General features: G+C 34.8%; 1 protein-coding gene and 1 long non-coding RNA gene across 4 annotated transcripts in view; one reads left to right on the forward strand and one right to left on the reverse strand.

The window, feature by feature from the left end:
• Positions 1–15,496, reverse strand: part of LOC134477674 (uncharacterized) — a 56,725-nt gene extending 41,229 nt beyond the window's left edge. Inside the window, exon 1 of the long non-coding RNA XR_010049804.1 lies at positions 7,912–15,496. This is a non-coding gene — a long non-coding RNA (uncharacterized LOC134477674). The remainder of the gene's footprint in view (positions 1–7,911) is intronic.
• The window catches only part of Grm5 (glutamate metabotropic receptor 5), a 478,225-nt gene that overhangs the window by 428,026 nt on the left and 22,313 nt on the right, over positions 1–27,886 (forward strand). The gene's annotated exons all lie outside the window — the stretch shown is intronic.

The following is a 27,886-nucleotide window of genomic DNA, read 5'->3' on the forward strand; positions in this document are numbered from 1 at the left end:
TCTTTTAGAGGAGGCAGGATAACTTAGTGCTTCAGACCTCATCCTCAAACGGATTTTGTAGGGTTAATTAGAGTGAATCCAATAACTCTGGCCAAAGCTACAAGGCACAGAACCTGAGACTGCTGATAAAGCAGTTATAGCAGAAGGGGAGTGAGGTCAGAACATGAAAAGTAAAGCCACTGGACCATTTCAAGGATTTCCAGCATCTGAGAGGATGGATGTATATAGTGAGCTAAATCTTAGTACACAGGAACAGTATAAAGAAGCAAAGTGCCAATAACTTACGCACCTGAGTACTCTGGCATATGCGTGAATCTTACTGAAGCCCAGAAGAGCTCTCCCTATTCTACCCTATAGAGACACGAGAACATACACAGTTTCATTCTTAAGGGCCAATTGGAAGTTTTAGGGAAATGTTGATTAGCTGAAAAGATCAAAAGGGCAATGTGACTTTGTGTATAATTGTCCTAAACATCTTACCAGTTTCCAAGTTCCCTTTTGCCTTTAGTTAACTTTTATTTACTTGTGGTGACCTCACCTCAACTTTGATATCATGAACAGCATTTATTACATAACTTTCTTCTGAAAATAATCTTTAATCAACAGGAACTGAATGATTGCTTCCTCATATGAAGTTTTTCTTATGTTACAACTGACCCAATATTTTAAAATCCACTGAGATCATGACAGCAATGGCTGAAGAACAAATTCTGAGGCATTAAAAAAGCTACATAGTTGGTAATTGGAAATAGGGGAATCTTATTCCATACATCAATGGATTGGGAATGAATATTTCTCTATTTATGAAGGGCATATCAAAAGAGCTAGTCAAAAAACTAGTCATGTAAAATTCACTGAGATTTGACAGTAATTCTAAATGTGCTATAAATAAAAGATAAATACCTCTCAGATGGATGATAAATATATTACTTGAACTATTCAACTATATCATCACTTAGCCTGCATGAAAATCCTACTTTTTGGGCTGGGGATTTAGCTCAGTGACATAAGTGCCTAGCTGGCAAGTGTGGGGTTCTGAGTTTCATCCCCAGAAAAAAAATTAAAAAAAAATAAAATCTTACTTTTCTATTCACATCCTACTTTTTATCTACTGAGGTCTGAAAAAGGTTCACAGTATATTTAAAGAAGTTTATAGACAAGTCTTAATTCATTTGCATTAACTTATTCACTTACATCATTTAATTAACCAAATATTTTATACTTTTCATCTCATCCCCTGTAGTCAACAAATTGTAAATTTTACTTTTCCTTCATTCAATATAATATCTTCATTAGTAAATATCATGGTAAACAAAAATACCATCTAAATACCTAACACATTGGCATATTTTGCATCTACCATATAAAAATCATCTTTTTTCCTGAAACTTCTGTAAATCAGCTTTTAATTTGGGCTAACAAATTTACTTTTCAAACTTTATCAGGCTTTTCTAAATTCTTTTTTCAAGTAAAATCTTCTAGGAAAGCATGATATTTAAAACATACAAGTTGATATAAAGAAGAAATTATGGGTCTGCACCTCAGTACCACAAAAGCCAGAGAAGGCTTCTTAGAGAAGCACGGAGTAAGAGCAAGAGCCAGGTTGTCCTTTGAACACTGACGCTACCATTTCCTATCTCTACATCTTATTTTTTTTTATCTGACAAATTGGGATCCTGTCATCTACTCGACAGTACTATGGGGAATGAAAGACATACTACCTGAATAGGTTTAATACAGAGCAGATGCTTTACCGAGAGTAGCAGTGTATTGTGCTAGACAGAATTTAGGCTGAATACTGGCAGCATCAATTACCAACTGTGTGACCCAAGGCAACTTTGCATCATTTCACTGTGGCTCAGTTCTCACTTTTAATAAATGGAGACCATGAGACACATAATTGATACAGTGGTTGCAGGGAATGAATACACTAATACATGTGATGTCTGTCACACTATAAGGACTTCTTAAGTACTTGTTATATTGTGCTTTGATTAAAATAACAATTGTCATTTTCCTTCACAAGTGCAAGTCATTGTGTCAGGTATGAAATTAGGAAAAGGTAAACAGTAAAAAGACCATCAGAAAAAGAAGTTAAAATCTACAGAGGCATTGCTTATAGTCTGAGTTTTCCAGGGCATCTCTATCTTTCCATTATCCAACTCCTTGTCAGAATATGTACCAATCCTGTGCTACAGTGTAGGCAGAGCAAGCTACTTGGGCTTGGGGGCCTTGTCCCCATTGTCCATCACTGTATCTTTGATGGTCACTGCACCTAGAAGGGTTTGCTACACATAAAAGATGCTCAATAATGATTTGGTTGCATATTGAATGAATGAAAGAGTGTGGCAAAGGGCTAATGTGGTAAGTATTTTTTGACTTGTCTTCAAGTGTGCATACTTCTCTCCAGTGATCCAGCTGACTTTTGTAAGATTAAGTCTACAGTCTCTTAATTATAAACGTAACTCACACAACTGTGTCTTCCGTCCCTGCCCAAGAGTTTGGTCATTTTTTATAATTATAATATTCCTTTAGTAATATTTGATTAATGCGTTCAAATATTTTGTTTCTACCTTGGTAAACAAAGAGACAAACCAAAACAACAAATTCGGCTGGTAAGGCTGATAGAACAAATTCTGAAGTGTTTGTGGCAATTGTTTAACTTAATTTCTTTTCAAGAGAAATTAAGTAGTTTTTTTGATGTTTTGGACTTTACAGTCAGTATATTTAGGTATTAGAATACCAAAGAAGGGAAGGAGGAATCTTTGGCAGCTGGTGAGGAGTCTTTATTGAAACCTTGAGTAAAACATGGCCTGTCTACAGGACTATAACTGAATCAGACTATGCTCTTGAAAATGTAAAGTTGTTTTGTTTTTATTTATTTATTTTTGCCATCAACACAATTAGTAAGGCTGGAAACTGTGGTTGATGTGGAAAAGAAAATCATTCCCTTCCATTACATGCTCCCAACTCCTATTCATTTTTTTAAGCCAGAGAGAGATGCAAACTTTATGATTTCTATCAAATCTTAAATAAAATATTTTTTCTGATAACAAACTAAGATGTTCTGAGCATTAATCTTACATATCTTACATTGTGGGATATAACTAGTTTTGCACGGATTTTTACTTCCTCTTCAAATGTCTAACTTTATATAGGTTAGTGAGTATCACATTTTCTGTCACACTGGAGCTTTAATACTAGGGAACAAATGAACTCTCGTGGCAGCTCTCATGTTAGGTTTGATCCTCCTCTGCTGCATTCTATCTAATGGATAGAAAAATGTACTGCTATAAACCCACATTGGGCCTGGATTCTGTTTCTGTGTGATGTTTAGGAATATCCCTTCCTCATCAAATGTCAGACTGTATGAGCCATCCACTTTAAATGGGATATTGAATATACACTTCAGAATGAAGAATGCAATAATACCTCTAAGGTTATAATGACTGTTTCCAAAACTTAATGTACACCTTTGCAGAAGTATACACCAAGAGAAAATAAATGGAAATATAGCTATTTGGAGACACAACTAGATCTAAATCCAGAGTTCCTTGAATTTGAACAAGGTCATTTAGTTTGTTTCCTCAAGTATAAAATAGTATGTAGTAATTCCTGTTTAGAGGGCTAAATGTGGTTATATGAGTTAAGTACCAGCACATAGAAAATACTCAATAAATAATAGACAAACTTTTCAGAACCAGGCTTAAGCTATGAATAACAAAAAGCCCATTTTGAGAGTCTTTAATATTTGTTGAATTTCATTTGCCTTGTGTCACAAGAAATATGGAGGGAAGCTGCTCAAAGTGTGGGCTGAGTAAAGCCAGTGTCAATATTTCTGCATTTTATGATGGTCACTAGAAACACTATGACACTATGTACTGTATCCTTCTATTAGGAAAAATGAAAGTCTTCTCAGAGTTCTGTAAGAATTGCCCTTATGTTTATTACATAAACTGCCTCATATGCCTACAATAGGAATACAGGAAATTGTGAATTTAGCCTCATCAGCCCCTATGAAAGAAACTGCATGGAAAAGGGGTGACGCTATTCATTGGATAAATCACAGAAAGTAGTAGTGAGCCAACAGAAAGTGTACCTACCACAGAAAGCAGTAGCACCTAGAAGTAACAGTGATTTTGGTAGTAAATATGGTGGGAAAATAAGGAAAAAGAGATTTTAAAATAAATTATAAACCAGAATGATCTCCCAAAATGGTTCATTTATTACCACCTATGTGTTCCGTCACTTTCAGAACTTCTCACACATATTATTACCTAATATTTCTAATTGACATGAAATATTGCAAATAGAAGCAGTCTTACCTCCAATTTTTTCAGGTGAGAAATTTAGCTCCAATGTAACTAGAAGACTACCCCTCACATCATCTCATGACTAGAAAGTGACAGAGCAATTTTAGGCTCAGATCATGCAATGTGGTCACTAGAACTGAATACGTTCTGTATTGTATTCTTTGGAAAAAGTCTCAAGAATTGCTCCATAGAACAAAAGTTATTTTGTCAAGCAAAAGTTTTAAAAAACTATCATTGTTTTGGCAGTAACACTGAAAAGTCTTATAGTGTAGAAACCAATCATTTATTACTCTTTCCAAACCTTTCTTACTCTTAGTGCACACAAGCCCATGTTTTTCAAGTAGCTTTCTTAACATTATGAAGAACTGATGCTTAAAGGTCTCATATCAGGAAATATCATAGCACAAAGAGAAGACACATTGATAGTTCGTATTTACTCAGAAGAGGACCGGAAAAGGCCATTTCTATCTCTGGTCATGGAAAGACAATCATTTTGAGCATTCTTAGCACCTAAGGAAGAGGACAGCTACTTCTAATAGATCTAACAGTTTCCTGGGAAATTAAATTGCCTCAACCTAGAGCACAAAGAAAAGTGCCCAGAGTCATTCAATTCACTGAAATAGCAATGGGAGATTTTTATTTAAATGGGAATGAGTCACTATAGATTTTTTTATATAGAAACATGCTATTTATGCCATCAATGTATAGAGGTCCCTGTGATTAACATTTTGGTTCTAGACACTAATTTCCAGCATGACATGGTGCAGCATCAAATCATTGTCAACTGGATAATGCCAGGCTTCCATTTAAGGCCTTCACTTCAGCTGCAAATTGACAAATGAACACAAAACCAATTCTGACCTAAATAAAGCCTTGAATCTGATAAGTCCAAAGTTTTCATTCTACAAGATGCAGAATTTCCAAGGACATGGGGCTAGTTTTAAATATACTCAGCCTTTCATAGCTAAATTAATGACAGAGGTCTGTTACTCTAAATCACGAATTTTCCTAAAAGATAAAACTCTCTTTTGGGATTCTAGTCAGGTGTTAGAATCATTAGAGCTGTTGCCTCCACATTCACTGAATTTTAGAAACTGTCATTTGCCAGTTTTATTTTAATGAGCTATTTAACTTTGCTTAATTAGCATTGTCATGTGGGCTCACTTAATTTGTCTACTAAAGCAATTACTAGCCTTCCATATCCATTGACTAAATTGCAATATGCTTAGAAAATTGGTTCTCCAGTGTGAATTTCAATATACTCCAACTATTACCAGAGCTTTAATGATTTGTATTGTAGATTTCATTGAGAGGTTTATTAGTCTGTGTAAATTGACGTGCATGCTATGTCTGTCTTTAAAATCCTGAGCTTCTTCCTCACTCTAGATCCTATTTAACTTCCAGTGCTAAGATTTCTTAATGAACCAAATCAGATTAAATTATCTTTCAGAGTGTACTTCATTTGGACTCTTAGAAAATTTATTGTATACGTATACTATACCTTTAGCAAATATTCCTCACATCTTCCTTGGCTATTATTTTTTCTAGACATTCACTGAGGGCTGACAATTGCAAATCACTGTGGCAGGCCCCAATGATAGAGGGAATGTGGGGCATGTGTGTAGCGCTTTCACTATAACTGAATGCAGTGTTAAATGCTTTCATATCTCTCTCAGTGCTAAGCACTGTGCCTGGCCCCTAAAAGTACTCAGTAATAACAAATACAAGAGGGACAGATGGATCTTTGGGACAGCAGTTCACCAGGCTTACTCTGCCATCAATGTGAAAAGAATTACTTTGTGGACCTGATTGCCTAAATTTTAACTGATGACCCTTTGTCCCTAAAATATTAGAAACACTTTTTCCTAAATCCTCACTTTGTCAATCAAGATTCCACTAAATGCCTGCCTGTTCTGTGTCAATCACTACTTCACTTCCTGAGGATACAAAAGTAAATAATAAAAACCATCTTTGAAGTGCCCTCAGTCTCCCAAAGGAGACTGAATTAGAAGTAAATTCAATAAAGTGATACAGTGCTATGACAGAAGTCTATGTGGAAATAGAGAAGCTCAAAGGTAGAAATACTAAACTCCATCAGAAATTAGAAATAAACTTTAAAAAGCAGCTGTTAAAACAAGAGAAACTACCTAAGCATTTGAATATCTGTTTAGAAAACTTCACGGCTTCTCTACCTGGTAGAACAACTTAGTGCCTAACTTTATTCACCTGTTAGAAAACACAAGGAGAGTGTGATTAATTTTCATACAGCAGCTGAGTTTCTGGCCAGTCCTTGCCTGACTTTCCACACTGACTGCCTTACCACTTCCTTCATTTCACGCACCTAGCAAGAAAGCCACTTTGATATGAAACAGACTTGTCCCATCTCAAACCCAGCTCTCAGAATAACTAACTCATACTTATATACTAGATCACAAAATCTGGTCATACTGTAGATTTTGGATCTTATTTACTTTTTCAGTTTCTTACATTAGGGACACAATATGATGTTTACACATGCAAGTCTGATTTATTTCACTTATGAGTATGAATCTCTAGTTGCATCTTTTAATTGTAAAAAGGAAAGAAACTCAAAATGAAAGACCAACTGGAATGGGGGAAAGGAGAAAAGAAGGAAGGTAAAAATATATTATATATGTGTGTGTGTGTGTGTGTGTGTGTGTGTATACACAACATGATCACTAAGATAATTATACTACTAATTTCTTTCAGTTCATTGAAAAGAATGGTTTGTGCTTATATTGTTTGATCAATTTTGCATGCCTATATCTTGTAATCTGAGCAACTACTTTGAAGATAACAATATACAACATATTAACCAGTTAGATTCCTATTATCTTGATGTGAAATTCTGTATCACTGTTTTTATTATTTTTTTTCTTTCAAATAAAAAAAATCTGGTCCTGACTTCTGAGACTGCATCAAGGTTAAAATGAAGCATGTGCTTCCTGCTATACAGGATTTACTATCCTATGTTAGAATTACCCATTTATTTGTAAGATTCATATGTGCCCATACATGCAGATACACACACACACACACACACACACACACACACACAATACCAGGAACTTTAAAAGATCAGGTCTAATTCATTTTTATGTTACTGGCATATTGATAAAATCCAGGCACACAGGCAATTCACACACAAAAAAATGTACGTTGAATGAAGAGACAGAAGATGAACACTGATGCATGGACTGTGATGCCACATTTTACCAGTGATCAAAAAGCTAAAGATAGGAAATAATTCTGTTTACTGAACACTTGCTATAAGGTAGGCAGACATTTTCTCTAAATGTAGTAAATTATTTCTCTTTCCAAAACAATATATGGGATAGAAGTTATTATTTTATCTATTTTAAAGATGATGAAGCTGAGATAGAGACTAATTCACTTGTTCATGACCATTCAGAGAGTAAATAGATGCGACAGTATTGCAATGAAAGCTGGCTGACTTCAAATCCCATAAAGATTCAACTGCTCCCCATTTCAGCCCTTAATACATGGCAACAAACACTCCGAAAAACTGAGAATGAGTGAGTAAGGAGTATTATACCTCTCTCTCCAAAAAACTTACTTAAAACTTTCTCCCTGGGTCATTACTGCACTTCAATTCCTTGATTTGTTTGGACCTCCCAGCTGATTAGATTTTCTTTTTCTTTTTTCTTTTTTTTTTTTATCTTACATAGAAATCTTAATAATATTTGAACTGCCTGAAATACAGAAATTCAGCAGTGTTAAAATACCAGTTTTCATTTGCAAGAATAAAGTCAGATATATTTTTACTTTTTTTAGCAATTATGAAGATATAGACATTTATATATTTTTAAATTTTTACTTTATTTTTTATTTAAATAGAAACTGTAGTAAAGCAATAGTATGAAATTTCAAAACAAGATAGTAAAAGAATAGCAACGGTTAATACATTGTGTATTATCTTCAAAGTAGTTGCTCATAAGATATAGGCATGAAAAAATTGATCAAAAATATTGGCACAAAACTTTCTTTTCAATAAACTAATAGAAATTAGTAGTATAAGTATCTTAACTATCATATATATATATTTTTTTCCTTTAGCCTTCCTTTTTTCTCCTTTTCTCCTTTCCAGCTTCTCTTTCCTTTTGAACAGTTCCCATTTCACAATACGTACAAGCACAAGGTTGTGACTTCAATTCGTGATACAATAAAATTTCCTTTTGAGTACAAAACTTACTGTCAAGTGAAATTTTATAAAATAGGTAAGGAATCCTTATTTCAACATTGGTTCAATTCAGTTTAATTCAAACTCCAGTTTTTCCAAATAATCTCTTTATGCTGGGCATATTGTTGAATTCTAAGAGAGTAAGATACATATAAGACACGAATCTTGCACTTCTGAGAAGCTCATGGAGTAATAGAGAAAATCAATGCACACCCAATAATTTATTTTTGTAATGTAAGAAGTAATACGGGACAGATGTACCTAGAGAATTCAGAAGTACTGCTAAGGGATCTAAGTCTAGGTTGGCAGCTCTTAAGAGGCAGATATCTGAGTTTAGTCTAGACTGATGGCTAAGTGACCTCAGTACAAACCAGAGAATTCAATAAAATCCTAGTACACACATGCTGGGGAAAAACATGAGCAACAGCCCACAAGTATGCAGTGGCATGGTGGGGCAGGGGATGTAGACATGTTAAACGCCTGTCAGGACAGGAATGGAACTGACTAAAAGAGGCAAAACAGCAGTTTCCACTGTGTCTTTAAAGTTCAGCTTGAAGCAGCATCAGCCACCCACCTGCCGCTGTGCCCATTTCCTTTTAGTAGCCTCGTTCTTTCAACACTCACATGTCTTTATGCTCATGGCCACCTCGCCAACACCTGATGCATGCCTCTCATTGCCATTCCCAATTAAAACTGATCTGCCCTTTGTACTCCCTCTCTGCTAGAGAAGAAAAAAATAATTCTTGCTTTTATTATAATGCTAGTAATGGTTTGCTTCATCTTTTATGCAACAAACACTTATTTAGTAACTGTTAATTGTAATACATTACCTCATTGAATTTTCACATAATATTTTTAGATTATTTTTAACTGACATAAAATTCACATGCTACAGCATAATTGGAAGTACTGTTTTGTCTATAGTTAAGAAAAAACTAATAGCAGGAACACAGAGGTGAAGCAACCCCTATTTAATGAGCTAATAAGTAGTGGAACAAAAATTTAGAATGCAAACCAAGTCTGTATGTCTCAGAGCTCTCAGATATAGTGCTTGTCTTTGAGTACTGTCTTTCTGATTACCTCATTTTCTCAAATATGTACCCCTTTTTAATATTGTAATAAAGTCAGGGCGAATGTATTTTCACCATATTGATACTGATTTTTAGTCTCAGAGAAAGCACTCTAAAGGCATCATGTTTTCAAAACACAGCAAGATTGGCCAAGGTGCCATCATAGAACAATCTGGACTATCAATGTTCTCACAATAAAACTTGGTGGAAGTGTGGTGCAGGGCATTGAGTCCAGACTCAAAGCCCTGTATTCTAATCTTGGCTCTATTGCTGGCAATCCAAGACCCCAGAAGAAACACTTGAATTCTTTGAGCCTCTGCAACACAAGGACAATATAATATCTACCGCACAGGGCCATATGAGCATAATACTGAGTATATTTCCAAGTCCAAATCCATGACACATCATTTCCTTTCTTGTAGCTACAGAGCCATCTTAGCTTAAATCTACCTACTCTACAGTTTAGTGACATAATGTAAAAAGAGATTACATGATTTCACTCTTTGAGAAAGTTACTGAAATGGGAATATTTGACGTTGGAAATTGTACAAGGCATATTATTGAATCATTTTTATTTCCTAGTTGCACATAACCCTCCAGATTTCCATTTTATTCTTAGGTGGTAGTTAAAAAAATTTTGTGTGCGTTCTTTTGTTGCACTCAATCTTTTTTCAGTTTAATGACGCTTTTTGAATTTTCTCTCTTTTCCCATTGTGGTTTTGTCAGTGCATTATGTGTCTTCATATGATTTTTAACTTGGCTTGGAACATGTAGGTTCACTTCTACTTAATTATGTAGAAATTAAATGACAAATCACTGTGGTAAATTTTATGTGTTGCATAATACAAAATTCTCTTTATTGAAGCAAATATGTATTTACATGTTGTTCACTTACATTTACCCAAAGAATAAAAAAGTAACTGCAAAGTCACAGCCTCTCTCCTATGCATAAGCCTGCTTCTGGGTCTGATTCTCTGCCATCACCAGAGCACATTCCAGGCAGCAGAGGTGAGCATGAAACCTGGGCTGAGGAGTTAAAGAGACACAGCCTTAAATGCCAGCCGATATTCCTGTTTCTGTTCTTTATGTTATTTTTCATTGAGAAAAAAAAAAAAAGAAAAAAAAACAGTATGACTTGAGGAGCAAACACCAATCTGTTACTGACCTTGCTCATCCAAAACAAATAGTAACTGAAAGAAATGAATATAGTAGAAAAGAATAATTACAACTAACATTTGGTAACTTTGTAGGAGACCAAGTTTGAAACACTATTGGGTAGATTTTACATATCATAATTGTATGGAATCAAATTTATCACCCTAAGGTTTCTCATGTAGTGGGTCTGGGTGAGGTTATAGAATTTTCAGCCCTAACAACTCCTGAGAATGCTTGTGCTGTGGTTATGAAAATCACATCATAGCTTTCTGTTCAGAACCATAGACTTTTAAATACTAAGCTAACAACCATGTGAATTAGGTGTTAAAGAGGTTGAAAGATCTGTTAAAGATTATACAGCTGATGAGAGGCAAAAAAAGAGATTAAATCGAGGGTCCTCTGAATCCAAATGCCAAGCCCTTTCCACAGTAGCATGACAATCTTTTAAGAGGAAACAGAAAAAGTGGTTGTTTCCTCCTAGTTTGTTTCATATTGAGGCTTGTATTTAACAGACAATAGGGCACCTTCCCATCTAAGAAAATAACATTTTAATTTTAATAGGTTTACTGGTGGTTGGATTATTAAACATTCTTTCCAATCCAATCATTTCATAAAATTCATAAGAGTTTCAGAAATGAATCTAAACTCTTCATCCAATTTTTCTCTTCTGGCTGACAAGCATACATTCTTATCTCATTGTAGTAAAGCTCCAATCCAGGAGATCAGCTGTCATCTCTCTACATTTAGGTCCAAATAAACAGCTGCATCAGTGTCAGATGGAGTAACACATCTACCAGGGAAATGAAAATGGACTGGGATGTCATTTGGTTAGAATTCCATTACATGTTCATCACATAATAGCACCATAAAAACAAAAGCATAATCAAACAAACAAAGCTTATTAACAGAGTAAATCTTAGATGGCATAAGTAGAACAAGAGAAGTAACAGAATAGAACAATACTGAAATAGTATGTTCAGAAGAAGCCAGAATAATGGTCCCAAATATGGCCCCACCCTATTCTTCACACTTACAAATATATTAATTAATATGGCCAAAAGACTTAGTACATATATTAAGGATACTCAAAGAGAAAAGTGGTTTTAAATTGTGGGCCCAATTTAACCCTCAATGTCCTTATAGGAGAGCTGAAAAGATTCAGAGCAGAAAGAAATTTGAAAATGCTATTTTGCTGGCTTTAAAAATAGAGGAAGGGGCTAGAAACTAAGAAATACAAACAGCTAGTAGTACCTAGAAAAGCAAGACAACTGATTTTCTCTAAAGCCTCCAGAAGGGAAGCATCCCTACTTACACCATGATTTTAGCCCGGTGACAGTAATTTACAGCTCCAATACTGTAAATAATTAAATTTTTTTAGTCACTGAGTTTGTGATCATTTGCTACAGCTTCAGTACAAAACTAATACACCTTGCATCTGGAGCTTAAATGAATGATCCTATCCTGATTACCACCTTCTATCTTGGTAAAGAACAAGGTGAAGTGATCTTGGTTTTCCATCACCCAAAACTCCTATGTATCACAGAAGACGACTGTGTTCATGACTCAACCTTAGCACATATATTCTATGCAATACCATTGAGAACAAAGATGTACTATTCACTATCTTAGCATCCTCTCATGCTATTTCCTACCATCTTCACTCTGGAGCCCACCAAGGTCTTGGTCAGCAGCTGAAGAAAGCAGGATAACACTTGCCCAGTTGGTAGAACTTAGGTACCCCAGTAGTGTGCTCTGATTCAGGACTATACATTATGGCACTGCATAAAAGGCCCAGAAATAAAAGAAACCAGGGTTCAGAGTGAACTGTGGGCACTTCTGCCATGGGCCATCCAGATACTGGCTATAACTCAGTGTGCACCCCTTTGCTAGAAATGGTCCAGGGTAGGAGTTGGCTGTTCTCCTCCATGCATAGAGCTAGTGCCTGTCAAGGACAACAATATGAGAACTAAATGTTCCATCCCAAATAGACTAGTATGTACTTTTCAATTTAATTGATTAATTAATGGAAATATAAGAAAAACTTGATTTTAACATTCCATCCCAGTCTAACTTTAGGACCTGTTTTAATCTAAAGGTTTTTGTTTGTTTGTTGATCTTTTTCCCTGAAATGTCAGCTGGTACTTGAAAAAAACAACAAACTGACTTCAGTGCAGAACTTACAAAGCCACATTAGCAGAATGCTAATGTGCTGCAATGGATCTAAGCAGATGCAGACTTCTGATGTCTTGCTTGTCTTTTTCACCTTCAAACACCGAATCTCTGCATCAAAGCACATGTTATCTAATTTCCCATGGACATTTCCAGAGGCTTTCATTTAATCGTATTCACTGTGCAGACACTGCTTTGTGACTGTATCTCCAGGGAGAAAAGTGCCAGACAGACGGCAAGTTGTTGGCTGAAAGGAGCAGACAGCCTTTAAACTCCAGGGCATTTCTAGCCATCCTTAGCAATGTTAGTGAAGAACTAGACCTTATGTGTCAAGTATTTACAGACTCTCCCCTTCTATCCTCCTTTCATCCTTCCACGCCACAGTCTCCTCCCCAGACCCTAGCAGTCAGCAGGCAAGGTCTCTTTCCTAGACACTAGGTGGCAAGTGGATTCTCTGGGGAGCTCCAGCACTCTACTCAAGATGCACTGAGTCCATGTAGAACAGGTTGTGGACTGCCACTGTGGGTTTGCACAGATTGCTTTATGTAAGAACCAGGGGCATATTTTTATAATAACAGTACAAATAGTTGATTTGCTGATTACAAAATTAGGAAACTTCCTAATACAAACTTCCACACCTTATCTAGTGGTTTTCCACTCATCACTGACATCACATTTTCATAACTGTAAAAATGATGTGAATGTATAAGTTAGGAAAAAAATCAGCATTGTTTTCCACCTTTCATTTTTGATGCCAGAAATGTTTTCAATTTCATTAGATTACAATTCCAGGATTTATTCTCCAAAACTCAACTAACTACTACTTAGGTCTTCTATTTTCTGATAATGCGTATGGTATGTTCAATATTATTTCTTATATTAGCCATAAAAGGAGGTTGTGTTGCAGCTCTTATATAGATGACTACATTAAATGTTACAGAAATAAAGGAATTTGCCCAAGGTAGTGAATAGCTCAAGTTGACTTAAATTTAGTGGATGAGTTTAAGAATCCTAACTCTAAAACCCACTAATCCATGAGGCTGTCTCTAAAGCTTGACTTAAGAATGAAAATCCAGACTATGGTGTTACATGTTTAGTAGCACAATTTTTAGAGGGAAACAAAAAAAGCAAGTAACCTTTTACCACACATAAAAATTAATGAGCTAGCATGCAATATTTTGTACCTAAGTGCTCAGTGCAAGTAGGAAGTTGGTCTCTGCTGGCAGGAGTTAAATAAATGACAAAGGAGATAAATAAGAGAAACAGATAGCTCTTAAATTATTACCATATTTAAAATTAACCTCTACGTACTCCAGCCAAAAGTTTAAACAGTAGAAGCTACAGAAGAAAAAGTTGGGTCTCTTGCTGAATTAAAAGATCATCTATTGCCCCATTTTATTTTGTTCAAGCTTATTCCCTTTCTATTTTATTTTTCTTTAAAACTTAAAGCCACTGTCCAGAATACACATTTATGATGACCCAGCTGAAGTCCAAAAATGACGTGGCTTAGTCATGACAGCAAGTGTACATGAGAAGAACATTTGGATTTTCTGCTGAAATGTCTGCCTCATACAGACAGCAATGACATGAACAAAATTGATAGAAGAGTAGAACATGTTTCCTAAAGATAGACACATATTCACTATGTGGTTTGCTTTTATCACTCAGGGTTTCTTTTCCTTTTTACATGTGAATACTATTTCTAAAATATATCTGTGAAATAAAAAATATATCTGTGAAAGATGTATTTTAGAAGTAGGTATAGTAATTCAACAGTTATATCTTAAGCACTCAATTCATGTAAGTATTCAAGTCAATTTTTAGAATGAATTGTATTTGACCATATGGGTCACTTTAATATGTAAGACAGGTCAACAGAGCAAAATATAATTTTGAGCATGAAATTAAATAATGATTGCATTATTACCTCTCCAGAACTTAGCATTGGAGCCTTCTTTTATTTCCTCCCCAAATAAAAGCTGCAACTTCAAACTAACCAAATCTGCTTCATCCTTGACATTTTACTTCCCAAACCCCTTATATCAGTTCATTTCCCAGATTTAGTTTCCATATAGTTTGCATTCTCAATGATGTATCATGAGAATTTTGGAACTAATATCCTAAATCTCTGTTCTTGGTGTACTACCCTGTTCCAAAAGCCTTCAGAGTTATCTTCCTAAAGCACAATCTTGATCACATTATCCAACATTCAAATTAACTTCAATGACTATAAGTGTCTTAAAACATAAAATTACAAAACTTCTTCACAGGCTCCCAAAGCCTTAGTGACTGGCCCCTTGATGATTTCACATTCTCCGTCTTGAGTCCCACTACCAATCTACCTCACCAGTGTCCCCAATGTCCCAACCGCTGGTCTTCCTCCAACTAAACTCAAACATAGACTGTGCTATAGTGCCAAACTGCAAGGTTCCCTAAATACCCCAAGCCATGAGCTTTCTTTATTTGGTATGTTTCTATGTACATATTATTTTTCCTGCCTCTACTAATAGTTGCTCTTACCTTTACCTAGAAAATACTTTTTTTCCCTTTTTACGCTATAAGCTATATTTTTATAAGCTATATTTACATTTGGATTCCCAGATCTCCTCACAGGGAACCGATCAGGTTTTTTTTTCTTTTTCTTTTTTAAAAAAGCAAAACATATAAAGCATAGAAATGAAAAAATACCATTAAGGAAATAACATTAAGAAATCATCTTTAGTTGATATATACATATTTTTCTCTTAGCTACATCATGCTACATGTCTTCAGCTACATGGGAGGGTGGAGAGGCAGAAGGATCACTTGAATCCAACAGTTCCAAAAAAACCTCTTCAATAAAATGAGATCCAGTCTCAAAAATATTTTTAATTGATTCATTGTACTGAACATAGTTATTGAATACACTTGGATAATCTGATTACATGTTTTTAATGTATAATGAAAAAATTAGGATGATTAGCATTCATTCATATGGTATTTTTTCCTCTTTGCTAAATTATAAATTTCTCACAGGCACTGGTTTCTAACCTTCAATCACCAGCAGCTAGCATAATGTCTCCTCTAGTGTCTCTCATAAAGCCTACCTTAGCTCCTTCCCTACTGGTAAATCTGCACTCAGTAGTAGTTTGTTTTCCAAGAGGGTTGATCAACCTTCTAAGTCTTGCTTACCACTGTATGATATTATATCATGTAAGTACATTTCTTCCTTATAGAAAGTAAATGCAAAGAAAATTCAGATTTGGTGGGTTATAGTGTTACAGGTGATATAACTAGGCTGTTTTACGTTAGCAGAAGAAATGCTTATAAATAATCAATTAAATAGTTTTGCTCTGCAATAATTAAAATGCATTTGTGGCTGTACATAAGATGATATCTGGATGAATTTGATGAGCTGCATATAAAACAATCCATTAGTATAATGAATCGGTATTCCTGAATTCTATAGTTAGAGAATTTTAAACTCTATGTGGTATTAGTGGAATCACTTGTTATTATTGGAGTTTTATTACAATATTTTTTATTAGTTAATGACGTTGTGTAGTAAAGTAAGTGTTTTTAATACTGTTTTAAGAAATATTTAAATTGCTCCTGCTTGAAAGTGGTTTCACTGCAACGTATCTAGGACATGCAAGATATATCTCTTTCAGAACATAAATTTTCATATGAAAGAAAGCTATGCCTCAGTGGTAATTCTGTGAGTTAACAACTCTTTTCCTTCTTTCAAGCTTTAGTCCTTAGATATAGATGGGAAAATAAAGGAGAAAATAAGACTATTCTTTGTCTAGTTTCTTGACTAAAAACACAATACCTTTTGTCAGTCACTCGGCCAACCTCTTTCTGTTTTCATTCTGGGGTCTCCCTTCCACCAACCTTCACCTACACACAAGTCATTTCACAGCTACTGTATATTCATCAGTTCATGGACATAGAGCTATAACTGTACTGGAAAAAAACAGGAGAATAAATATTTATCAAGCTCCTTCAAAGGACTGGGTGCTATTATGTTATCTACTTTGTGCAACAACACTGCACTCCAATGTGTAATGATGTTTATAACTGGAAACTGAGGCTCAGAGAGAAAAAATAAGTTGTCCAGGATTATACTCTTAAATTATGACTGAGATGATTTAAACTCATGTCCATCAGCCCATTCCTCATGGACTTTCCACTATGCTTCATTATACTCTCCATTCTTCCTTAGCTGAAAAATTTGTTCCCTGTTATTCTGAAAAGAACTATTCAAGTTGAAATAATAGGTTTTATGATAGAATTCCAACTCTCAGTGATATATTAAAGAAACCCACAAAGGAGTATGCAAAAGAAGGAAAGGTTAGGAGTGTTTGAGTTATTTAGGTATTTCAACAAAGGTTAAGACAGGTACAAAAGAGTAGGTTGGGGCCACTTGTAGATACCTAGATAACTATAGGTGCTCTCTACAGTCATGTAGTGGTCCTTGCCACCTTATACTCTTCTGCCATGGGAGAACTCTACCATCATTACTCTCTTAGTTATCATCTTTTGTCTTTTCTTGATTTCTATCTGTGGTCTACAAAGGGCTACTAAATAGTTCTATTTTCATACCTGGTATCACCTCAACCAGTATACCCGAACTTGTTCTTCAGCAAGTCAAACACTTCAGGAGTAGTTTCTTTTCATGTTTCTGTTAATTAAAACAAGTTTTCTACTTTCCACTTTCAAAAACAAGCCATGCTTAATTTTTCTTTGTCTTCAATTTAAACAATATTTAAATACTACTGAGAATTTTTAAGTTTTGACTTTTTAATCTTAATTTTTACTTCCACAACTCCTATACAAATCACTTTATCCTTGTATCTCTGAATTATCTATATTTCACAAGAGAAAAAAATCTATATATCTAACAAAGCAAAAGATATCCAGTGCGTCCCCACTTTTGCTGACAAATAAAATTCTGAGGATTCAAAACCCCTCAGTATCTTCAGTTCAACTGTTTTGCCTTTTAAATTTTATCTCATGTTCCTCTTACTCGTAAATCAAGGTGGTATACCAATGAACCTTACAGGAGTTACAGAGTACATTGTTGTTGCCATGAAGTACTTATAAAGTATGAAACTCATCTCCAGTTGTCTTACTCATTCCATTTATAAAACTTTCCTTCACTGTGTAGTCTACAGTTAAAAACACGCATATGCTATATTCATGACTTTTCCACTCACTGCAATGGCTATGGCCATGTACATACACATAGAAACACACATAGCCTTCAAGATACTATGATGTATATGATTATCCTTATAATACTTGTAATTTTAAAATTTCTTATATGCTTTCAACTTTTATAAATTCATTTTATAAAAATATCCTTTCTCAGTTTTGAATGCTGTAAATCTTTTATAGGAATAGCTTCCTAAAAATAAGAAGTTCCATTTAGCCAAATTCTAACCAAATTATGACAGACACACATATGTATACATATACCTATTCATGTTACATATATAAATGTGTGTTCTCACTTGATATAATGCAAATACACTGCAATGGAACATAGAGTGATTCTGGAATATTTTAATATTCTGACTACGTTCATGAGTGTATCTGGAACTTTTCACTGAGACTATGTAATGTACCAGCAAACAAGTTTTATGGATATTGTGGTAAATAAAACAAAATTTCAACTTCCATAGAAATTCAGGGTTAGTAAGAGACAATGGCAATAAAAAATATAACAAGAGTCGCTATTAAAAAATGAAGCACGAGATTCTAGAATAAGGTAGATTGGGAACAATTTTAGGTGTTTTGTACGTAATGTAAAGAACAGCTTCTTTGAATAAATTGAACAGAGACGAAAGTGAGAAATAAGACATAGATCTGAAAAATAAAGGATAAGTATTGTAGGCAGAGAAGAATCAGTGAAAAGATGACACAGAAATGTCATTGTAGAGCAAAAACAATTATTTGTGCAGTAAAATAAAAAAGTAAGAGAAAAATATTGACTAATATTTTATTATCAGACTAGATAAAGTACAAATTTTGTGTTTTGTTTAAATGTACAATGTAACAAGAAAGTTGATAGTGAAGTTAATAGTTTAAAAGACTTATAAGGTAAAATTAATATATCAAAGAGAATTTTCTGGTTTCTATACATGAGAGAGAATATAGTGGCAAAAATAGGGAACAAATGACATGTAGTGGACAAACTGTGATGTTTTCAACTAGAAAGTATAGTGATGGGACTTAGTGACTGCAATTGTGTATAAAGGAGAGGGAAAAAATAAAACATGAAACCTGGGCGTTTTTTGTGCGGCAATGGGAGGATTTGGAGCAATGGAATTTTCAGCCTTATCAAGGAGATATTTGAAAGGGGAAATCAAGAATTGAGGTTGGCTACATTAATAATATGACCTATGATCTCAGAACAGTCTAAAATAAATAAAAAGGTACAGTTAGGAAGAGCCACCTGCATTTGATGATGACAGGAGTTAAGGAGCCAAACATCTGGGGTTTGGGCTTGATAAGGGGGAACAAATTTGAAGAAAAGTGTACTTGGTTGGCAATATTAAATGCAAGATTTCTAAGTAACTTCTGTGTGTACAAGTCTAAGAAATTGCTAGAAAAACTGGTGTGAAAATCAGAAGATTTTGGTTTTTGAAAACCCATTTGGGAGTGCCAAGGACAGTTCAGAGATCAAGTAAACAAAAGGAAGTTTGACATTACATAAATAAAGGGAAGTCTGAGAACTAATCAAAGAATTTCTGAATGGTAATTATCGCCTGACACACATGTGGTCAGTGATGTATGAGGAAAGAGAGTGTTTTAAAACTCCACACATGGTCAATGATTCCCAGTTAACAGAAGACAAATTAGATGGTTAAGAGTTCATCACTTGATATGTAACCAGCTGTCTATTGGAGTTTAGCAAAAAGCAACATCAGGCTTCATCTCTTTGAGAAAGTCATCTCCCAAAGTCCACATAAAGATAGAAGTCGCTGCTTGTTATGCAGATGGAGCAATCTCATTGTTGCCGGCTGGAATCCCATACCATAAACTTTGATATAATGTATGAATGTCCCAGATGCAGACAGAAGACTCATAGCTAGGAATCCTGTTGCTATCAAGATCACTGCAACTCCCTGGAAGCCAGCTCCAAATCTCTACTTGTGAAAGGTTTCACTTCTCCACAACCCCCGTATTTATATTTCATGTTTATGAACAGACTACATTGTAGAGACACAGGTTTCTAACCTGGGAACTGACCATAGGCACAGGCAAAAGATCTCGGGGGATACGGGAATCCTGCCAAGAAAAAACATGACATATCTACAGTAGGACTGCGCTGCCCAGGGCAGATGGACTGAGTCCTAAAAGGTACATGATAAACTCGACCCCTAGAGGGCAGCAGAGCCTCAACAGAGGGGCAGAAGCACCAGAGCCAGGGTTAGTAGGCAGTTTCACAACAGGAGGCAAGAGGGCACCACACACATTTATGGAGAATGGAACAAATCAAAGGATTCAAGAAGGTAAGTAATACAAACGATTAAAAAATCTCTAAGGTGCACACCAGGTATCAAAAACAAATGGGATAGAAAAGAGAATAGCTCTCCAGCTGTCAGTTGAAGGACAGCAGGGTTCTCTGATTACCCTAGCATCAATAATAAATAGGTTGCATTTGCTGAGGAACTGCATTATTCACCTTATTTCCTGCCATCATAAATGATATTTTAAGAACTAGAGATATGAAAATAAATAAATTACTGTTCTTTCCCAGATAATTCTTCTTAGAGACAGAGATGTGAACAAAAACTGTCAGTAAAGAATGGCAAAAGCTTTAAGTCTTCATAAAGGATGCTGAAGATGCACAAAAAGAAAATAATTAATAGTATGACAGGGAACAGGAAAGGCCTCAAAGGAAGACATCCAAATGAAAGGAATCTTGATTGTGGTATCTTCTCTCTCCTTTGACTGCTCTGGTTATTCCCAGAAATAATTCATCTTTTATTTTCAGATTAATTTATTCTTTCACCCAGCATGCATTTTTACGAAGTTTAGCAGGATCCAGTGATTGTTACAGTTGCTAGGGTACATACGATGTCTCTGGCTTCAAGAAGGTTACACTCTTTATTTGTGGATCATGAGCAAGGCAATGAACTTACTTCACTGTTTTCCCTTACTACCACTTTCTACACCCTGCCTTCTTTCCAAAAATGAAGAGAACGCTCAGACCTTTAGTTCTGCTAGTAACTGAGGCAGTAAAGAAAGGTAACAGGAAAAGAAAGCCCTATCTTTTCACTCCATTGACTTTTTATAACACTTGTACTTACATGCCTCTCGGGAGAGGGTAAGTTCTAGGTCTGCCACACCACTTTTCTATTTTACTTCACAAGTTTGATCATTTCATCCTGGGTACACACAGGCATTGTTACCTTTACCATGAATTTAGTTTTGTCTAATTGTTTGTCTATAGTAACTGGGTTTGTCATCCCACTTAGATTCTAAACTCCTTGAATCAAAAGGCTTTGAATAATACTTCCTTAATGTCATGCCAGAAACTCAGAAGGTACAGAGTACGTGTCTAAGTATATTACTTACAGTCAGAAACAATGAATTTCATGTAGTTCTCTTGTCAATGAGATCATCCACAGTATTTTAAGGACCTTTAAAACAATATGTGAAGGGCTGGGGATTTAGCCTAGCAGCATAAGCTCCTGCCTGGCAAGTGCAAAGTCAATCCACGGAAACCTCCCCCCAAAAAATAATGACAATATGTGAAAATTTCCTAGCACAGTGCCTGTCATGTATGTTTGCTTCAGCTTTCACATTAGTTATCCATTTGGAAAGTTTTATTATTTTCTTAAATCTGGTACCCTAGCATATAAATTTTGAAGTACAAATGATCAAATGTGGTTCTCATCTTGCCCTGTATGAAGACCTTTATTCTAAAAATCATTGATCAAGTAAGTGATATTGCTCAGAATCACTGATGTAAATTAGCTCCAAAGCCAGATATGTTGCCTACATCAAACTAATGTCAACTGAGGTTTAGAAAAATTTGAAGTATTATATATTTATCTTTTTATTTTGTGTATGATGATATGGAGATAAGTGTGTGACTATGTGCATATATACATGTGTATACGTCTACAGATGTATATGTATATTCACTCTATATATGCATATATAGCCTTTATATCAATGAGAAATTGACAGTGTAAATAAGAACCAAATGTATAAAACATATTTTGAGATAGGAAGAAATTGTTCAAAAGGAAAGAAGAACTAAGGAGTTGGGTCGGGAGATGAAGTAGAGGAAAAGAAAAAAATGCAAACAATGCTTTGTAAATAAGGAAGGGAAGAGGGTTGCAGGGAGGGGAATGGAGAAAAAAATCAAGTTATATCATATACTGGTACAAATTCCCTAGGATGAATGTGATCATTATGTATATCTAAAATGTACCTATAAATTTAATAATAAGAAGAAAAATTTAAATATACTTCAATTGAAGTACTTATAAGTGTGTGTTTTGTGTAAGATTATACGGAGATATGTGTGTGATTCCCCATGTGCATATATATGTGTGCATACCTGTATATGTATACATGTTTTCTATATATATGATAAATATATACTTATGTATTTATTTATACATAAGCTCTTCATATACATACATAGAAAGAGAGGGAGAGAGAGCGAGAGAGATCCCAGAAACCATCCCCTGCAGATACTGAGAGCTCTACAGTTCTACAGATCTTGCCTTCACAGATGAATCAACTGTTTTGAAAATATTCCAAAAAAACTTTGCACCAAACCAAAGATACAGATTTTTCTCACCATTTATCAAATGGTACAGTATACATTTTAATAAAATATTTGTGCTACATTACATCATCTAGAGATGATTTACAATATATGGAAAGAAGTACATAGGTTATTTGCAAAACTACACCATTTAATGTAAAGGACATGAAAACCTTCAGACATTTTTTTTATTTTGAAGAGAAATTTTAAGAAGTTTCCCAAAAAAAGGCTAATGGAAGAGTAACAATAACTAATTCGTTGCATATTGTTATCTTCATAGTAGTTATTCAGAGTACAAGATATAGGCATGAAATATTATCAAAACAAGAATAGCACAAATCTTTATTTTTCAATGAGCCAACAGAAACTAGGTATATAACTATGTTAACTATTTTGCATATGTATAATATATTCCCCATTTTCCTTTCTTTCTCTTTTCCTCCATCGGTTTCTTTGCTCTTGAAGAGTTTCTTCCCAATTAAATCTTGGAATTTTGTTATCTACAAAGGATCCTAGAAATCATCTCCTGCAGATACTGAGAGATGAAGAAATATATCTGTATAACTGTGTCACTTTCATCTATGATAAACTACTAGTTCAGTACATGGCACATAAAAAATACCTAAGAAATACCAGTAAATGTTTTTTTGGGTTCCTCCCATTATAAAACTGTTCACTTCCTCTTATTTTGACACATTTCATTTATCATGATAGATATTTGCTTAGAAGTACCAAAATTAGTAAATCCATCTGTTGTAACTGTATGTGATTATAATAATCATAAAACATTATTCTAAAACCAGGAAAAATATAATTCCCTTATAAAAAATAGAATGCAGTAGAAAGTCAGTCTCTCATCACAAACTCATGACCTCAATCCCCTCCTCCTCCTACCCTGGAGTAGAGATGATTCTTTAGAAACTTGTGTAAGAGCACAGTTGCTTGTTTGTACAACTAAAGCAGTGAAACATGTCCCTGGTCTCTGCTTTTGATTCCTCACATACATATAGGGACTAGAGCACCCCAACCTCCTTTGCTTATGCCTACTTCCCCCTTGTTTTATATCAAAATCAAATGCAATTTTTAAACCTGAGAAAAGTAGCTTCTTTGAAAAATTATTAAAAAAAATTTTCTTTAATTTTTTCCTAAGTAGCCCAGAAAGACAGTGGTAAAAAAAAACAGGGCAATTGTTAGGTGTGGACCTAAGACAAGAAGAATTAAAAGGTAAAAGGGCACCAACAGCAGAGAAAGTGGACTATAGGAAAGAGGAGAGTGGTCAACAGAGCTACTGGGGTGAGATAAGAACTTACGAAAGAATGCTGTGCACTAGATGAGGGAAAGGTCAAATTAGATGGACTGAGATTTGGATAAATATTGCCTTACTTATTACTTGTTTTTACCATGTTCACAGCTGCCTGCATGCAAAACCACTTACTGAGTTCCTCATGTCAGGTGCTTATTAAAACAGACATTTTCTTGTCCCTGTGAACTATAGTCCACTAAGAAAGATAGATAATGAACTGAGAATCAAATATGGGTCTAACTCCAATTTGTGTTAAGTGTTATGAAAGAAGAGAATAGGATTCTACAAGAGATTGACAGGAAAGACAGGCTGAGATGAAATAGAAAAGAATCTACTGTCTGTACTATTTTCAAATCCAGTACAGATCACAGCAGTGTAAATGAGGTGCATAGGACCACGGAGATCATATGTGTGGTTGCTCTAGAAGGGGCAAAAGCCAAAGATTAATTAACCTACAAGATTTCGTAAACATTATACCAACCTTGTCACTCATGAAGACTCATGGTGTTACAATGAGACATGGAGAAACAGGACAAAATATTTTGTCTGAGCTATCATTTGTGGAAAAAAAACAGTGTTACACAATTTGTTAATAGAGAAGAAAATGACAGGTATGAAAGTAACATTATCAACAATTTATTAATCAAACATTTTATATAAATTATCTTACCAGACCTCTAAGATTTCGTGTTGCAGATTAAGAAGTTGTAACTGAGACTGTATAATCAAGCTACTTAGCAAACATAATATGGTATAACCAACTTTTGATTTTCTAGTGGGGTGACAGGTAAATCTCAGGAAGAGGCAGTTCAGGGTTTTTGGTTATTTTTTTTTCTTTTTCTTTTTCTTTTTAACACCACAACCTCAAGCTTGCCAGGCAGATGCTTATGCCCACTAATCTAAATCCTGAGCCCCTAGGTTTTTTTTTTTTGTTTTGGTAGGTACTGCAAACTGAACTCAGGACCTTTGCACTCACCAGGCAGGCACTGAGCCACTGAGCTGTACCTCCAGCCCTTCTTTCTTGTTTTTATTTTTAATTGTGTGTATTTAGAAAATACAGTATTGTATTTCAATATATGTATATAATATGGAATGATAAGATTAGGATAATATATATATCTATTACCTAATACATTTACCATTTCTTTGTGTTGTAAATATTTAGAATCTTCTCTAAAACATATTTTGAAATACAGAAACTAATTGCTGTCCACTACATTTACCCAGGCTACAAAACATTAGAAGTTTGAGGTCTATTTGTCTTCAGACAGAAAATCAAGTTGCAACTACAAATTACAACAAAGATGAGCACACAAGACCGCTCAGGTTTACTATTCAATAGGGTAAACAGGTTCAGGAGAGTACAGTTCATAGCTCAAACCAAAGAGATTGTAAAAAAAGAATGAAAATGTTTGAAAAAATAGACCAGTGCCTTTTAGGCCACTTAAAGACAGAAGTAGGCCTAATGAAAGATATAAATAAAGTCTATAGATAGCATTCCTAAAATAAGATATACACACCATTATTAACCAATTTGGTGGCCCTAGGTAACAATATGTAGTTTCCCTATATCTTAGTGCTTCTTCCTTAATACAACAAGGGTAGTAATAATACCTCATGGTTAAATAAGAAAATTCAGATGTGTTCTTTAGAACAGTGGCTGGTATATGCCCAGTGTTTTTTGGCTCCTATTGTCATTATTACCCAGCTTCATCTGACTTCAAGGCCATTGAAATTGTTCATGTACAAAAATGTAAGGAGAAATTCCTTTTGGGAAAATAACTCACTTGTTTTAGGAATGATTTAACTGTAAAGTGCCAGAAACGTTTAATGCTTTACTGAAATATTCCTTGAAGCCGATCTTATTTGCCTATGAAGTTCCTCCCACTACTCAACATTGTATTCCTCCCTGAAACATTTTCCCTATTGAGGATGTTGTGTAAATTTCTAAAGCACATGAAGATGGGTTTCAAACTCTATATCTTCCTAGAATAGTACAGATGATGTAACAAATAGCAAGGTAGGGAGAAAGCACACAAGAAAGAGGTAATAATATAAAATGATTCATATCTGTAAACAACTTCTCATAAGTGAGATTAAAATACATCCTTGGGGAACTCTCTGCAAACTAAATGAAAATCATTACTCAATATAAAACATATCACATTCTCATACTATTGCTATGCTGTAATTTATTAATCTGTTCTCCAGTGGTTGATTTGTTCTTCTGCTAGTTTTTGCTATTTTCTATAACACTGAAAGGAAAAATCTTTGTGCAGAAACCTTTGAGTGCCTGTTGAATTATTTCCCTAGAATAAATTCCTATGAATAGAATTAGTCATCATAGCTGATTCTTTACATTTTAATTGCTTATTTGCATTGCTTCCCCACCTGTCAGCTTCAACCTTCCTTTATTTTTATAAAGCACATGGAATAATTTCTTGGCAGAAAATACTTTCAGACTTTATGTTTGCTTCTCAAATTATTTTATATGGCTATTAGTCATGCTCAAAAATTTTAATATGAAATTGTTGGGTGAATCAAGTTGGCATTTCTGAGTAAAAAATTTCTGTATGTATACAGAGACCATAAGTTTTGCTGGACTATTTAGAAAATAATCCTAAAATATTTCATATATATAAATACATTAAAGTTTGAGGAGTGAAATCAAATTAGGGAATTACTTTGCAGTGTCACACTGTAACAATGAACATTTAAAGTTGGTATTAATCTTTCTCTCCAAACTGAAGGTCCTTTATGACCTTCCTTCTGCCTTCATCAAGCATTTTATTTACTTGTACTTAGCTGAAATCAGCTCTCTTGGTAACATTTTGGAGCTGTTGAAATCCTATACCCTCATTCTTTGTCTGTCTTGATGCCACACTGTATCGTATACACCAACACTAGTTATCAGTTCTCAACCATACCTCTTGGCTTCCACAGTTTTGAGGTATTCCTGTCTACGTGAACTGCGGACAGTGGAAGGGCATTCTGTTTGCATGTTACTGGAGGGTGATTTTTTTCTACTTAGCTCTGATATAGTCAAATTTGACCTTTAAAAAGTAAATTTATTTTATGCTCCAAACCTAGCTCTACTAAGTACACTATTATCTTTATGAATGACCTTTTTGATTTTTCAAATATGTCACCAAACTATTTCTATAAGCGTTTCTATTAGCACACAATGAAGAAAAAAAGGCAAGGTGTTAACAAAGAGCATGATATTTGGAGGTAAAATAGCTGGTTTCTAGTCATCTCACATGTGTGACTTACCAGCTATGGGCACTGGGACAGAATATGAAACTTTTTGAGCCACAGTTCCTTATTTGAAGAGTATCAATTATCCTACTGAGTTTCTTGAAGGAATTAAATAATAAGGAAAAAGGTTTCCACATAATATTGAAATGTTATTTAAATCTGTGTGATACCACAGCTCCTCTCATCACTTTATGATTGCCATTATCCAAATTTAAGATTTCCCTAAAGGAAATAAATACTATCTTCTGTGTAAGCTTTGTGATTTCAGAGTTCACTGCTTGTAAATCATTTTGTCTAGTTTCTTGATAACTCCATAAACTCCTTCCTTGTCGTAGTCTGTACATGCTGTTTCAAATACTACCCAAATGGGGTGGCTTATGAACTACAATCAGTTATTTTTCACAGTTCTGAGGACTGAGAAACCCACAATCAAGGAATTGGCACTTCAGTGTCTGGATAAGGTCCACTTAAAAGTTCACAGATGGTGCTTTTTTGCAGTCTTCACATGGTGGAAGGAGAATGAGAACTCTCTGATGCCTCTTTTTAAAGGTATGGATTCCATAAAAAGGGCTGTTCCATCAGCGCCTAATCACCTCCCAAAGGTCCAACTTCTTAACACTA

This window comes from Cavia porcellus, unplaced genomic scaffold (assembly GCF_034190915.1).
Source record: "Cavia porcellus strain 051 isolate PalLab524CR breed Dunkin Hartley unplaced genomic scaffold, mCavPor4.1 scaffold_9, whole genome shotgun sequence".
In the NCBI taxonomy this organism is placed as follows: Eukaryota; Metazoa; Chordata; class Mammalia; order Rodentia; family Caviidae; genus Cavia; species Cavia porcellus.